This window comes from Papio anubis, chromosome 2, assembly GCF_008728515.1.
Source record: "Papio anubis isolate 15944 chromosome 2, Panubis1.0, whole genome shotgun sequence".
Classification (NCBI taxonomy): domain Eukaryota; kingdom Metazoa; phylum Chordata; class Mammalia; order Primates; family Cercopithecidae; genus Papio; species Papio anubis.
Genome location: NC_044977.1, coordinates 26,512,619 through 26,522,179, shown reverse-complemented (window position 1 = coordinate 26,522,179; position 9,561 = coordinate 26,512,619). Strand labels below are relative to the sequence as shown.

General features: G+C 36.6%; 1 long non-coding RNA gene across 1 annotated transcript; it reads left to right on the top strand.

The window, feature by feature from the left end:
* Nucleotides 1-278: 278 nt before the first annotated feature.
* Nucleotides 279-7,157, top strand: LOC108584457. Its single transcript, XR_001899547.3, has 3 exons — nt 279-320; nt 4,533-4,628; nt 5,833-7,157. It is a non-coding gene; the product is annotated as an uncharacterized LOC108584457 (long non-coding RNA).
* Nucleotides 7,158-9,561: the final 2,404 nt, after the last annotated feature.

Below are 9,561 nucleotides of genomic sequence, written 5' to 3'. Positions count from 1 at the left end.
AATAGCTTTTGTTAGTTTTTTTTGTTTTGTTTTGTTTTTGTTTCTGAGACAGGGTCTCACTGTATCATGCAGGCTGGAGTGCAGTGGTGCAATCACAGCTCATTGCAGCCTCAACTTCCCAGGCTCAATGGATTCCCCCACCCCAACCTCCCGCCCCTACCCCATCGAGTAGCTGGGACTATAGGCACATAACACCACACCTGGCTAATTTTTGTATTTTTTGTAGAGATGGGGTTTTACCATGCTGCTGCACACTGGTCTTGAACTGCTGGGCTCTGGTGATCCACCTGCCTCAGCTTCCCAAAGTAATGGGAATACAGGTATGTGCCACCATGCCCCACCCATTAATTTTTATATTATAACCTTTAATATTATTTTCCATAAAAATATTTTAAATTCTTCTTGTAATTTTGTGTGTATGTGTTTTATATTTATTTTCAGTGTTGACTTTCTTTTCTTATCTGTATATAATTAGTATTTAAGATTAGGAGAAGATGCCTGGCGCGGTGGCTCAAGCCTGTAATCCCAGCACTTTGGGAGGCCGGGACGGGCGGATCACAAGGTCAGGAGATCGAGACCATCCTGGCTAACACGGTGAAACCCCGTCTCTACTAAAAAATACAAAAAAACTAGCCGGGCGAGGTGGGGGGCGCCTATAGTCCCACCTACTCGGGAGGCTGAGGCAGGAGATGGCGTGAACCCGGGAGGCGGAGCTTGCAGTGAGCGGAGATCCGACCACTGCACTCCAGCCTGGGCGACAGAGCGAGACTCCGTCTCAAAAATAAATAAATAAATAAATAAACAAGATTAGGAGAAGTTGATTTAATAGTAGTTATAAAAATAAGCTCTACTGTATAGACATAAACTCTAGTCCTTTTGTGGTTGGCAAGTATTTTCAATATCTGAAGGTACTAGATTTAAAGCAATTTGGAGTTACAGGGCTTGTGACAGATTGTCTTTTCCAAAGACGAGAACAATATCTCTCATCTGCATTGAGCTGTTGTAACTCTTCCATCAAGAGGTAGAGTTTACTTTGCCACCTATTTGAATCTGAGACAGCCCCAGACTGCTTTGACCGATACAATATGCAGAACTGACACTGCCAGTAACAGGCACAGCCCTTAATTGGGCTGGAAACTTGTGCTTCCTCCCTGTTGGAAGCTAACCACCATTTAATAAGTGTGACTACTCCCACCCAAGCCCGTGTGGAGAGGGCTTGGAGGATGAGAGGCTGTGCTAGAAACAGAAAGGCCAGGGAAAAGGAAAGTGCCAGACCTGCAAATGAAGAAGCCAAGTTGGAAGCTGATCCTTCAGCACCAGCTGACCCCAGTTAATAGCAGATGGATTATGAATGAACCACCCACCTCAGTACTCCCTAACATATAAAAAATGTGAGCCCAATAAAAAAGTAGTGATTTTATACCATGACATTTTGAGGTAGTTTTAAATGTAGTAATCAAGAATCAGAATAGGGTCAACAGAGCATACATACCTACCCTGCTAAAAGGCTTTATTCTTTTAAAACATTTGACTGGCCAATGAGAGCCTATTTTCCCAATGAATTTGCTGTAGGGTAACTGTAGGGTTTGCTACTCCTGCTCTGGAACAACAGGAAACTGAATTCACATCCCATATCGATCATTTACTTTGTGACTGGATAAGTTACTCAGCATCTTGAAGCCTTACTTTCCTTTCCAATCAAGTGGGGTCACAGTGAGAATTTAATGGTTTAATGAATAAAAAGCATTACCAGCTATCAATTTTAATCATTCTTGTATTATATGTTTAAATACGGTGATTTATTTTCTTGGCTAGAATAAATCAAATTGTATTGCTTCTTGGTTTAAAATAATTGCTTACATTTTTACTATGATACTAACCTGTCAGTGATGATGAGAATGTCAGCTACAGAAAGAGAGGTGTTTTTTCCTTTTGCTTGGTTTACAAATTCATGTTATTCAATCACTGGTTTCTATATCTATTTTTCATTACATTTTTCTTTACCATAGAATACATACCTGCTCAACATATTCTGAAATATAAGGGGTTAACATATGTCTATATTCCCACATATGTACAAATTGTGAATTTAATAACTTTTGCATGATTTATAGCACATAAAGCTTAAATTACTTTTTGTGTCTTTTAACAATTGCTTAACTGTTAAAGATAATAAGGTTTATAATTGCAGTCATTGTCTTTCTCTAATTGTACTTTCACAAATTAGCCCTCAGACCAAATCTATTTGAAGCTACTCTTCCACTTTTACTCTTCCCAATTTTGTCTCTGAATCTCCCCCACCCCTCTCTCCTTCTTCTTCCTTTCTTCTTCTCTCCGCATACACATATATGTGTATGCACATATATGCCTATGCGCATACATGCAAACACATACATATTTAGGTTTGACTTCTCAATATTTGGTCTTTGGGTTAGGAATCCTACTTACAGCAATTCACTGAGATACTGAGTTCCTTTTATTTCAGTTCCTTATGACCATTTATCTGTCTAAGCTTTGATAAAATATGTCAGAGTTCAGGATTATTGGCAGTCTTTTCTTTAGTGAACCCTAAAACTGGAACTTCATAAAAGTTTCACACCAGGAGAAACATGTAGAGTAGATATGAGCAGAAAATAAGATTAGCAACTGCTTTGAAAATCACATTGTCCTTATTTCTCTGCTATATGTGGAGTTCTCTTACTTGTATGCCCAGGAAGTCTTAATTTCCTCTGGCATCTGCCAGCCTGTTTCACCACATCATGCTAATTCATCCCACTGAAAAAGTTATAAAATGTAGGAAGCTTAAATAAGCCCAGGAATTGCATTCATCACTCTTTTTAAAAAATGAAACACAGAATATGTTTGCTTTATTTACAGTATTGGCTTCATGCAAATCAAATTTATGTGAAATATTATTGCACTGAAAGGGTATAATGTGCATTTCTTGCATGGTACTAAATTTACCTTTAGGAAACAAAGACAAGTGAAATGGCAAATAGTCTCTAATCTAAACTTGCCGAACCATCTCTGCCACACCATATGCACTTTGTGAGTTTAAAAGTTGTGTTTTTATCCTAATTATTTATACTATAAATTTGATATTGCATCTAGAGTCTAAATTCTATTAATTTTCAAAAAGTTTCATTAATTAGCTTATGGTAGGGCAAAGGGGTTTCAGTATATCTACAGATGAGACACATTCATTGTCTAGATTGGCTGGTGAAAACCTGGCTCCATCCCAGCACAGGGGCAGTGACCCAGGTATAAACTCTGGGTCCAGCATCCTGAATATAAATCCTGCTCTGTCCCTGAATTATTGAGTAAGGTCAGGGTAAAATGAACAATGCCAAGCACAAAGAGGGCTATAAAGAGGTATAAGACCTAATCCTTGCCCTCATGAACTTTCGGGCTAGATTTTTGATCAGTAGATCTTAAGAGTGTGAAATATAAACTTACACACCTCCCAGAGCATTACTTATGTGAGGTGGAATGAAACATGCTCAAGGGCACAAAATCCATGTTTTAAATTGAAGAGGATCCATGTAATTAGCTAAGCTTTTAGAAGCACAGGTTGAGCATCCCTAATCTGAAAATCTAAAATCAGAAATCCTCCAAAATCTGAAAGTGTTTGAGCATCGACATGATAAAAATGGAAAATTCCACATGTGACCTTATGTAATGAGTCTCAGTCAAAATGCAGGCAGAGAACCCACAGTTTATTCAGCATTCCCAAGAGAAAAAAGATCCTCCCAGCCTCGTTTGCTATTCAATACCTCACCTATGTTGCTTCTCAGTAGTTGATCTTGGAACATGAATGATACCAACAGGGAGTGGTTTAGATGCAGATCAAGACAGCAACTAAAACTTATGATAATTAACTTAGGAACTTAAATCAGTGAGTGAATTTCCAGGGACACTGAAAACACTAAGTCTCTGTGATTTTAACATGTCTCCATTTGTTACATTCTCTAATTTTTCTTCCTGTATTTTTATGAGCAAAGCTTATATCAACCCTATAAAAATGTTATACTAGTATAAGGAGGAGTAGCAGAAAGGTTCAGTTTGGGAAAGTACACCCTGGTTCATTGACTGATAAGCCTGACGAGCTCAGGACCTAACAGGCTTTTCAGGAGAGCATCAAAATAGGACATCAATTAGATTGCCCCCATCCCCTTAAAGATATACAAGTGAGTGCAAGGACCACTTTATTTGGTTCAGCATTATAAGAATTAGAAGGGCGAGGTTCCATGAGTCCCCGTTTGTTATGTAATGAAGATGATTAACTTTCTGGCTTGCTGAGTAAAATGGCATTCATAAGAGAATCAAAACCTTTCCTGAAGGTCAGACATGCTATATTTATTGCTTCCTCCTTGTCTATAAGCCAGAACATTCTCTCACTATTGTGATACAAGCTAATAAGAGCCAAATAAATCTTTGATCCTTTGGCTTACTCTGCCATTAAACACAAGCCATTGTAAAGTCATGAAAATTACCTGAGAAGGATGTGGAAAAATTTTTTTTTTTTTTTTCAGAAAAGACCAACCACAGTGATTAAAGGGATGAAAAAGATGACCTGCTTGAAAACTCTAAAGAACCCAGTATTACTTGAAAGAAGAGGAAGCTAAATGGTAACTTAATAACTATCTTCAGATTTCAACAGGACTACTACTTCTGTTTTATCCATTTCTATAGAGTTTGAAACTACTAAGGAATTATTCTGAAATCTTTCTGTAACTAGCATATTTGGCTCACTTTATACTAATTATTATAATTTTTTTTCCGTTTAAAAAATCTGAACTTGTATTTGGCATTCTTCCATTTGAAAGAATAAGTGTTAGGAAGAGATAACCAAATAGTATTACCCTGTTTTTCTTCTTTTATCTGAAAAGATGGTATTGTTTTTCTTGGCATAAAAAATCTTTGACTTGTTCTTGCCATTTATCAGACTGAAAAATCTGTGGATTGAAGTCTTCTGTTACTTAGCTCCAGCTACGTTGTGAGTTATTACTGCAAACACTTAATAATAATGACAAAAAGGGGGAAATAAACATGTTAGAAGTTAAATTGCAATCCTTGTTACTTTATAAACTGAAATAACAAGACTTGGAATCATTATCTTGTAGATTTCTGGATAAAATTAGTATTTAGGACCTTTAACTTGTTTTGAATCTCTTAATGAACCTTTTCTATGTAGAAGTATTATTTAGTGCTAGGTTTTTGGGTAAAAGAGAAAAAAAGAGAAAGAGTAAGACAGGATATCAGAGCTCAAGATGCTTATAATCTGGTGGTAAAGATAATTTAATGAATTAGAGGTTGGTAAGCAACACCTAATCATATACATGCGTAGTACCTCAAGGCAAACACAAATCCTGGTTGGCAAGAACACAGAGATAGATGTCTAAATAGGATTTCTTGTTTTTAACACTCATGTTTCACAATAACATAGCTCAGTTCCTTTTAGTGCCCACCTCTACTCTCAAACTCCACCCCTGACATATTTTCATCAGACTATTCTTTCTTTCTCTTTTTGTTGGGTTGGTTTTTGCTTTGTTGTTTTTATATCTGAGTTTCTCCTTACTTATAATTTTTTACAACTTTTCACCTGTCAAAGCCTCAATTTTATCTCATTTCTGCTAATTGCATTCTTTTATTTCCTGCTTTTATGAGCCACTGTCTTATAAAATTTCTCAATTTAAATTCCAGAGAAGGAACTTCTGATTATCCCCACTCATCTTCACACCGTATTATGTCATAGGTCCCAAGCCAATGCTTGGGTCAGAAGCCAATATGCATCCAATTTAGACTTACTCATTTTGGCTTCTCCTACAACAGGAACTCTGGTCCTGGCAGTTTCCTTTGGAATGACATAAGACATAGCAAGTATCATAATGTGCTGTTAAATTTTGAAGAAAGTATGGAATTTGAAAAATTGAAAAGAAAAAGGTAAGGATTGAAGAAACATTTGGATAAAACCCAGATATGCTGATGAACACAGTGAGGATAGGGCTCGGAGAGATGTACTTTATCTAGGGAGAAAGCATGCTCAGAGCAGTAGTGGAAACACTTCCGGTTAGGTAGGGTGAGAACAGGAAGTAGAAGCTCACTAAAGCAAGCCAAGACTTGAGACTGATTGTTCTTGAGTCCATAACTTAACAAACAATAGTTAAGGGAATATAGTTGTCCCATGTGCCAATTAAATAACTGGATAGGGATTTTAAAATCATTTTTAAAAAAAGCAATTAAAAAATACCTTTCATTTTGATCCGTAAGGGAATTTCTTAAAGAGAAACTCAGGACATGTTTTGACTACAGGAAAAGATTATATTTCTTTCCCTTAGAAAAATACATAACACTGGAGGAGCTAGATGTGATAAGCCAGGAAATAGAAAAAGTGCCATTGTAAGTATAGACAGAGATATTTACATTTCAGCCTGACCCTAACTCTAACCCTAATTCTAATTCTAAAAAGAGATCACATTTAAAATGTATCTTTATTCTGGAAGAATTGCAAGCTAAACTTTTCTAAAATCCTAGTCTTTAGAGAGACAACGTTATTTTGAGTTAAGTCAAAAATTTTGCACACACACATGCACACATGCATGCTGTGGCTGTCTTGTGGCTTTTCTCTTGAAATGGTTATGTGATTATATTATTTTCCCCCTCCATTTAGAAAGACATAACACACGTCATTGATCATTATTTTGCCACATGGTGACCCTAGTTTAAAGTTTTGTTTTATGTCCATGTTAAAGGAGAAAAAATGATAAATGACAATGTAATCAAGAAATTGCATATAAACTTGCCGATCCGTCTAATTACAGAGTTTAGTGCTGTGGTTTCCAATTTGTCTCTTCCTAGGCAGTTGCTTTGTATCCATGAATGAATGAATTCATAGTATTGAAAACCTGCTCCCAGTACTATGTAATTTATCAAATAATATGTGTGAGTATAAGATATAACTGCTGCCCACAAAAACTCATAATTTATTTGAGGACACAAAACTCATATATATAAAATAATTCATGAATGAGACATATTCACATATTATATGCAGGCAGGTCCTGCTTTTACTGTGCTTGTGGAGATCCAATTTTAAAATATATTATTATTACTTTTTATTTATCATTTTTTTTTTTGAGACAGAGTCTTGCTCTGTCCCCTGGGCTGGAGTGCAGTGGTGCGATCTTGGCTCACTGCAAGTTCCGCCTCCTGGTTCATGCCATTCTCCTGCTTCAGCCTCCCGAGTAGCTGGGACTACAGGCATCCACCACCACACCTGGCTAATTTTTTTTGTAGTTTTAGTAGAGACGGGGTTTCACCATGTTAGGCAGGATGGTCTCGATCTCCTGACCTCATGATCCGCCCGCCTCAGCTTCCCAAAGTGCTGGGATTACAGGTGTGAGCCACGACACTCAGCCTAAAATATATTATTTTAAGGTAAATTCTCACGTGGGAGTATGTTGTATTCTGACACTATTATCTTTGTCTTTTGGGGCATATTTGGCTTACATACAAGTAAAAGAATACTAGTTTAAAAAAATGTTAAATTCAAATTAACCTAACATATATTATCTATTATATGTTATGCATTCTTTTTTATATATTGTCACAAACTACAATTTCAGCACTGTCCATGTTCCTTATTTTTTAGATAAGAAATGGCTCAGAGAAGTTAGGTAATAAGACCAAATTTACATGTCTACTAAGTGTCAATGCTGAGATTTGAAAGTCAGTTTTTCTCATTCAAACTTTAATAGTCTCCTTACTGTCTGTGTGAATATTTGTGTCCCAGCCGAATTTGTATGTTGAGACATAATCCCCAATGCAATGATGTTAAGAGGTGAGGTTAGGAGGGGATTAGATCAGAAGAGTAGAGCTCTCATGAGTGGGATTATTGCTGTTATAAAAGAGGCGTGAGGGAACTTGTTCACCCCTTCTTCCATCTGAGGACACATAGAAGGTGCCATACATGAGAAACTGGCCCTCACCAGAGACTGAATCTGATGGGGACTTGATCTTGGACTTCCCAGCTTCCAGAAGTGTGGGCAATAAATTTCTGTTTATAGATTACCCAGTCTTAGGAATTTTGTTGTATCAGCCCAAACAAACTAAGATAAAATCCTTTAACCTTCGTCCAGTGATTGTGTGGTAAGTTATTGAGGATTGATTAAAGCTCTTTACTAGGCATTGCCAATGCTTAAAGCTCTAAAATAAAAAACAGAGAGACATGGATACTGCTTATGCAGATATCATAAATTCTATTGTTTATATGATTAGAGTCTAGGACTGTTCTACTTAAATGCTAATTGAGGAATGCAACACCAAGTAAGGAAAAGGTTAGAGAGGGTTTGGTTAATATGGATTAGCATCAGGAGGAAGATTTCATGGGGAAGTTGACTAATTTCTTAAAAGTTTAATAATAGCAACCATATAAATAAATACCTTTGCTTTTACTTCTTTCTTTCTCCGCTCCCTCTCCTTTTCTTCCTTTCTTCTATTTGCTGCATAACTACTATGTGTCATAGAATAGTTGATGACATTTTCAAGTGTAAATCGCTTTCATCTATACTATCTCATGTTATCCTTGTAACAGTCTTTTAGGTTAAGTACAGAAGTGTTACCTTCTCTTTCTGATGAGAAAATCTGTAAACAGTTTTCCAAGTTTTTGCCCTACATAGTAACATAGGACCTCAACCTGGTATAATAACATAAGTTCCGTCAAGAGCTGCTAAAGTCCCTGAGCAGTATCTTATATGTGTTTATAAACCAGTGTGGAGCTAGCTGATTTTCCAGGTTCTAGCAGGTTTTTATCTGGCCAGTACTTCATTTGCCATGTCACATTTACTAGGTACTACCACTCAAGAATGCCTCTGCTGTCACTTTCACTGGTCTCATACCACTAGCACACTATGTCTTCAGTTTTTAGTCACATGCCAATTTCTTTTATTTTAAATTTAATTAATTAATTTATTATTGACTTTAAGTTCTGAGATACATGTGCTGAACGTGCAAGTTTGTTACGTAGGTATACATGTGCCATGGTGGTTTGCTGCACCTATCAACCTGTCATCTAGGCTGTCACATGCCAATTTCAAGATTTAAGATATGAGTTCACCAGGAGATTAGGCAAGAAAAAACACTAGTACTTAGCTTTGCCTCCTTTGTTCTTATTATTAAGACTTTGTTATTCAGTCAAACTCCTGCTAGACTTTCTTTCCCTAGGGTTCCTTTTGCAAACAGTTTCTTTGCTTCTTCTGAGTCCTAGTGGTGGTAGATCAAGGTGGAACCTATGTGTAAGAGGTAGGTCCAGAACTAAACTTTTTGAATTCCAGAACCAAAAATCCTTAATGAAAAAAATTAATTAGGAGTTGATACATTTTTAACCATTCTTTTTCATTCTAAAATAGGTTTTTTACAAAGCTAAAGAGTGGCAACAATTTTGAGAAAGGCACAGAGATGTATACAAACTTATTTTATAAGAAACACTAGAGTTCCCATATGCTGTGAAATGTTGCTGCTGAGTAAGGAAATGTGTAGATGTTTGAATGCCAGACAAAGAAA